At 37.7% G+C, this 6454-nt stretch overlaps 1 pseudogene; it reads left to right on the top strand.

Moving 5' to 3' along the window:
* Window positions 1-3979: 3979 nt before the first annotated feature.
* On the top strand, window positions 3980-5535 carry LOC147557468 (putative F-box protein At1g23770; annotated as a pseudogene).
* The last annotated feature ends 919 nt before the right edge of the window (window positions 5536-6454 follow it).

The raw sequence follows: 6454 nt of genomic DNA, 5'->3' as shown, positions 1-6454 counted from the left end.
GCGATCGATGTTACAATCTACAGTTGCGTTATCTACTACGGAGGCCGAGTATATGGCTATGGCCGAGGGTGTGAAAGAAGCATTGTGGTTGTGGGGTCTTCTGGATGATCTAGGGATTAAGCAGGAGTGCGTGGATGTATGGTGTGATAGTCAAAGTGCAATCCACTTGGCGAAGAATCAGGTTCATCATGCTCGTACTAAGCATATCGATGTCAGGTATCACTTTGTACGAGATGTCATAGAGGAAGGTGATGTTTCTCTAATGAAGGTACACACAGATGAGAATCCCGCGGACATGTTGACTAAAGTGGTGAAATGTAGCAAGTTTCAGCATTGCCTGGAATTGCTACAAATCGGCTCGTGTTAAGTTGCCCGAAAGGGCGTAATGGCGACAAGGTAAACTTTATGTGAAGGGTTGGTAGAACTACGGTAGGCTTGATCCTATAAAAGGGTACGTAGGCAGCCATGGTCATATGGTACAGTCGAATGAAGTTACAAGAAGCAGACATATCTTACAAGGAGTATCCTGGTGTTCGTCCAAAATTTGAAGTATATCAAATTGTGTACGAGGTGGAGAATTGTGAGAGGAGGTTTGGAATTGGGGGATTCAAATTGGAGGCGGTTTTGAAATTAAGTTTCCAAATTGTTGACAATAGGCGGTTTGCTTCTTGAGGCGGTTTTCATGGTTGTAGGCGGTTTGAGTATGGCTTGTGGGGGCAATTAAGTTTCTAAATTGTCGGCTTATAATAATATATAAATAGGGGAGCCAATCAACTAATTAACACCAACACAAGCAACAACAACTCTTCTTTAGAGAGCTAGAGAGAGAGAGAGCAAGAGTGAGAGAAATTTTTCATAGTTTTTGAGCGGTGTTAAATTTCTCGGTCGTCGAAGATTTAGTATAGAAGGTTATTACTATACGGTACCATCTTGGGACGAACTTGCGGGTTGTGTTAGTCGTCTTCATCTATCCTTCAATAAAGATTTCTTGTTCGCCCGAGGACGTAGGCTTTAAAGCCGAACCTCGTTAAATTCTGTTCGCATATTTGATTTTGGCTTAGCTTTTCGATTAATCTTCATAATCGGATCAATTTCTAGGATAGGTTCGATAGCTTCCGCGATTTTTAGTTATAACATTAATGAAGTCCCTCTGACTTGTTAAACAAGTTGGCCGGCAGCTACGAGGCTGACAGACCCGAGTTGGGATAGTCACTAGCATGCCGACTAGCTCAAGTTGACAGTTGATACTACTAGTTTCTTCTGGCAGCTCAATAACCAATCTCTAGGTTGTAATACGGTTTAAATTTTCTTCCTTGGCACCAGATAAGATATTTTATGAAAAGTTATGTTTTGATAATAAGTACTTTTCGTATTCCGTCATGTCTAAGATAAAGTATTGTCCACATTTCACATTTCAATTGATATAATTTACAAAATCCATTAGGATGAGAAGCTGGTCATAAATTAGCCCTCGAGTTTAGCCAAAATTGATTTTATTTGTGGGTATATATTGTGGGTTTCCATGATAAAACATGAATGCGTGATAGAAAGGAATGTATAAAGATAACACGACACATATTATACATTGGGTTCGTTCTATAAAATTTCTCCTTTTGGCGTCTTGCACTTTGGCGCTCCTTGGAACCAAATTGCTTAGGCGTCCAAATAGCACAAACGAGAACCCTTAGCTAACGATAATGTTACATTATCTTAGGGCAAGTCTAACATAGGATTCGGGTTCTTAATTTTGGGAGGGGCATGACCTTTTGCGAGGGGCATGACCTTTTAGTATTTTGCAAAGGAGTCGTAGACTAGTGTTGACCAGTTAAGTTTTAACACCGTCAAGTTTTAATATCGTTAATCTAACACCATTACTTAAAAATATATCATTACATTTAAGAAACTTATACGATTTTGACACTAAGTTCCCAAAGGTGGAAAATTAAGACATCCTCCTTGAAAAATATTATTTTTGCACATTTTTTCAGCGTTACACGTTTAAAGAATGAATTTCATAATCTAAAAAATCATGAATAAATGATATAAACAAGATATATTTATGTGGAATATAAAGAAAAGAAGCAAAAATTATATCTCGACATAACCATGAGAGAGAAAATCTAAAAGCATATGAAGATAAACTTAAACTTTACTCTGTCAACTCAAGTTAAAGAGTTAAAAAGTAAAATGAATTTAAGAAGTGTGATAAGGATTTGTAAAAAAAAAGGAATATTTCAAAAAACCCACAAAGCTGACAAAAAAATTGAAAACTTAAGATCTTCTCTTGTCGGCACAATATCTTTGTAAAACTCAATCGGCGAGTCAAATTCCGATGAAAATAAAAGGTGGAAGAAAGAAACGTGCAAAAAAGAAAAAAAAAACAAAGACTACATAAGTTAACCAATAGATATTAATCATCCAAGTAAAGGAATAGTGTCCATCGGATTAACTTGGGTTGACCCCGTTACATCTACGAAACGATGTTAACTATTCCTGTAATGTGATGGTAAATTTAACATTTATTTAACGGTCGATGCTATTCCACGACCCCTTCGCAAAATAATAACTAGTCATGTCCCTTTCGCAAAACTCGGTACTCATGTACGCCCCTCGATAAAGAAAAAAGGGAGATTTTAGGGCCCCTCCTTTAAAAGCGCCTCCCAAATATCCCATTTTGGTTAGAGGGGCCCCTCCAGAAAAAGGCACTCTCCCTTCTCTTGTTTGACCTAACGGTAAACTTAACGCCGTTAGGTCAAAATTATTAAAACCAAGAAAAAGTCCTTTAACCAATCAAAAGCCCCACCCCTCTTTCATCTTCCTCATAACTTTTGTTTCATCTTCTTCTTCTTCATCTATTACCTCTATCACTACCGTCATTTTCATCTTCATCTCTCCCTCATTCTCTCTCGGTTTCTCTCTCTTTCTTTCTCCTCTTTCCATCTCCATCTCTTCCTCTTTCTTCTTCTTCATAACCCTAGGTTTAGTTTTTTCGATTTTTTGAAGCTATATTGTTTGAATACTTGAATCTACTGGTTAGCAACACAAGGAAGAAGATAGGGTTCGAGGCACGCTGAACATTTAAAAAAAAAAACACAAGGAAGAAGATTTGCGGACCTTATTTGGTTTGGAAGCAGGTGAAAATCAAGAGAGGAAGAAAACCTTCAAGTGAGCTTTCCGGTTGCACCAGACCGAAAAACTACTGGTGACAAATACGGTGGGCTCGAGCTGTAAATGTTACATAATTCGGCCTGAGCCCACCGAAAATTAGGCCAGTAGCACTAATTGTTGATGGACCAATTTTTGGTGGGCTCAAACCGAATTATGTAACATTTTTCGGTGGGCTCGGGTCGAATTTTGTAACATTTTTCAGTGAGCTCGGCCGAATTTTGCAACATTTTTCGATGGGCTTGATCCGTAAATATTGCATAATTCGGCCTGAGCTCACCGAAAATTGGACCAGTAGCACCAGTAGCTCTGTTTCATCTTCATCTTCTTCTTCAGTTTATCTTCTCTCACTCTCTGTAAAATCTTTCAACTCTATCACTAACGCCATTTTCATCTTCATCTCTCCCTCATTCTCTCTCGATTTCTCTCTCGTTCTCTCTTTCTCTTTCCCTCTTTTCATCTTCCTCTTTTATCTTCCTCTTTTATCTTCCTCAAACCCTATGTTTAGTTTTTTAAAAGTTTGGTTATCACCGAAGTGGAAGAAATGAATGTTTAGGGATTTGAGTTTTGGAGAGATTTAGGGTTAAGATGTGTAGATTGCTAATGTGGGTGATATACACCCTTAAAGTGGGTATTTTTAAACCATTGTATGGGGGGCCCTTTAACAAAACAAGGTCAATGACTATTTACCAAGTCAATGAATTCATGGGGAGGCATTTTAACAAAAGTGGGAGGGCCCTATAAAACTTCCCAAGAAAAAAGAAAAAAAAAATCTATAACCATGACTTGCAACGGACCTCTCACGGTGTCACCATTCAGGTTTATTTTTATCGACAGAGATAGCTCTCCTCTTTCTCTCTCTAGTTTCTGCCCTGAAGAACCATGAAATTGAGAATTAGGTCACTCGAGTCCAAAGAAACTCTTAAAATCCAAACACCTTCTCCTTCTTCTCTTCAAGATCTTAAAGACGCAATCGCCGAAAACATATCAGCTTCATCTGAAAATCTACTTGTTTCTCTTAATCGAAAAGACAGAATTGATTCCTCTCCTCACGAATCTCTTCAATCACTCGGCATCGCTTCCGGCGATTTGATTTTCTACACTCTTAACCCTAACGGGTTCTCTTCAGGAAATACCCAAATCCAAATTCAGAGTCCCCAGCAAGAAATTCATCCGATTCGTCCAATTGAAACCACAGAAAAAGGTGAGACTTCTAATTTTTCTTCTAATTCTGGTCTTTATTGCGGAAACATGGAAGAAACCATTGTTGTAGGTTCGGTAGAAGGAAACCCTAATAGAAACCCGTAGAAAAGGGGGAAAGTTCAGTTCCTTCATATAATTATGATTACATATCTGGAGGAGGAACTGAGGAAACCCTAATCTTACCTCCAAAAGATGAAATTGTGGATGATGAAAACATGAAAATGTTAGTTGAGAAAACATCTTCAATTCCTTGTTACTTGAGCAAGGTTTTGAAAGCAGAGGTAGGAAACGTTGAGGGTGCTAATAAGCTTTTGATTGTTGTTGTTCATGTTGTACTATTAGAATCTGGTTTTATTACTTTTGATGCCAAGACACAGAAGAAAATCGATGGGTTTCATCTTCCCCAAGGATGGGCATCAAAATCTGGTACATTATCTGTGCAATATACAGTCCCCGAGCTCTTGGGTTCTGGTAATGGTGATACAGTAGAAACTGTTGTTTTGAAGTTTTAAACTTTTGGGAAGTATTTGAATGTTCATGGGATTTTAACCCAAAAAGGTAAAAACTTTCACAAATTGTGCTTGGATAAATCTAATTTCATACCCGCCATAAGTTTTGTTTGGTTAAACAGTGATTCTATTGACAAAATGGAGCTAGACGATGTCTTCTTCAGATTCAAAATCATCCCATGAAACCAAAGTTTTTGAGTTCTGGAAAAATGCGAAAGATGGGCTTGCATTGCCACTCTTAATTGATCTTTGTGAGAAGACAGGGGTAAGCCTTCCACCTTGCTTTGTGCTACTCCCAACTGAACTTAAGATCAAAATACTCGAAAGTCTCCCTGGTGTTGATATTGCAAGGACGGGTTGTGTTTCTTCGGAATTGAGATATCTGGCTTCAAATAATGATTTATGGAAACGAAAGGCTAAGGAGGAGTTCAACCTAAATACAGAGAGAACACAAAATGATTATTGGAAAGGTAAGTTTGCTATGCATTGGGAGCTTAGGAGAAAAGCAACAAGGTTGATACAACCGTATCGTATACCCCCATCTATAATCCACGATCCGTTGTTAGTCCTAATGCGTGGAAGGAGAGATCGAAATCCTTTAGGCTCTCCTTTCATACGAGGCGATGAGTTGGATGAGAGAGAGGCGATGACTAGTTAACGGTGTTATAACGGAATCTGAAAAAGGGGGTCATCCGGGTATTTTTATAAAGTAGAGGGCTAGACAGGAAACTGGTCACAAAGTTGGGGGCTATTAGGGAAATACCCTAATTGTAACTGAGAGATTTCGAGTCGCATTCCTGGCGGCGATTTCGCGATCTAAGAGAACGATGAATAGAGAGGGAGAAAAATGATGATGGTGGTGGTCGGGATAGAGGTGGTCGGGTGGTGATGGTCGAAGTTGGTGATCGGAAAAGGAGAGATGAGAAAGAAAGATTTGGAAAAAAAATTCAAGGTCGCCGACAATGACAGTTTTCCGGCGACCCTTGATGTATGGAGAAGAAATGGTCAACAAACTTTTATTCCGCATAATAATTAGAAAATATATTAGTCAACTAAAATTGATCAGTTTTTTTAAAAGTCTTTGCACTCCGAATATTTTTTTATTTCCTCAAATGAGCTGCTAAGGGCCTGTTATTCGTTCAGACCTTTTTACTAGACTTTTTTTATTCCGGACTTCCAAAGATCTCATAACTTCTAAGTGTTCTGGCACATAAATGTTCAAAACTTTAAAGGTTCAGAAACTTTAAAGTTTGAAACTTTTAAAAGTCCGGGACATTAAAGTTTTTAATCATTAAGTTCGGAAACCTTTTTATTAAAAACTTTGAAAATAATGAGTTTTTTTTGTTAAAATCAAATTATATTATTTCAAATCTTAGCCGTCCAAATTAATGTTTGATATTACAATGAACGTTATATTATTTTAAAAGCTAAACTTGATTTTAGAATGAAAGCTCAGGACGTTCCCATATTACTGGCTATAATATTCCAATAAATAAAATTTAATTCCTATGTACAAAGTATTATTTTAGAATTTAAGAAGAAAATAAAAAGGTAGGCTCCCAAAATAAATACTAAAC

This window comes from Eschscholzia californica, unplaced genomic scaffold (genome assembly GCF_041429995.1).
Source record: "Eschscholzia californica isolate CP2 unplaced genomic scaffold, dmEscCali1.0.p SCAF_2, whole genome shotgun sequence".
Classification (NCBI taxonomy): Eukaryota; Viridiplantae; Streptophyta; class Magnoliopsida; order Ranunculales; family Papaveraceae; genus Eschscholzia; species Eschscholzia californica.
Note: the sequence above shows the minus strand (reverse complement) of the source record. Positions and strands in the feature narration are given on the sequence as shown.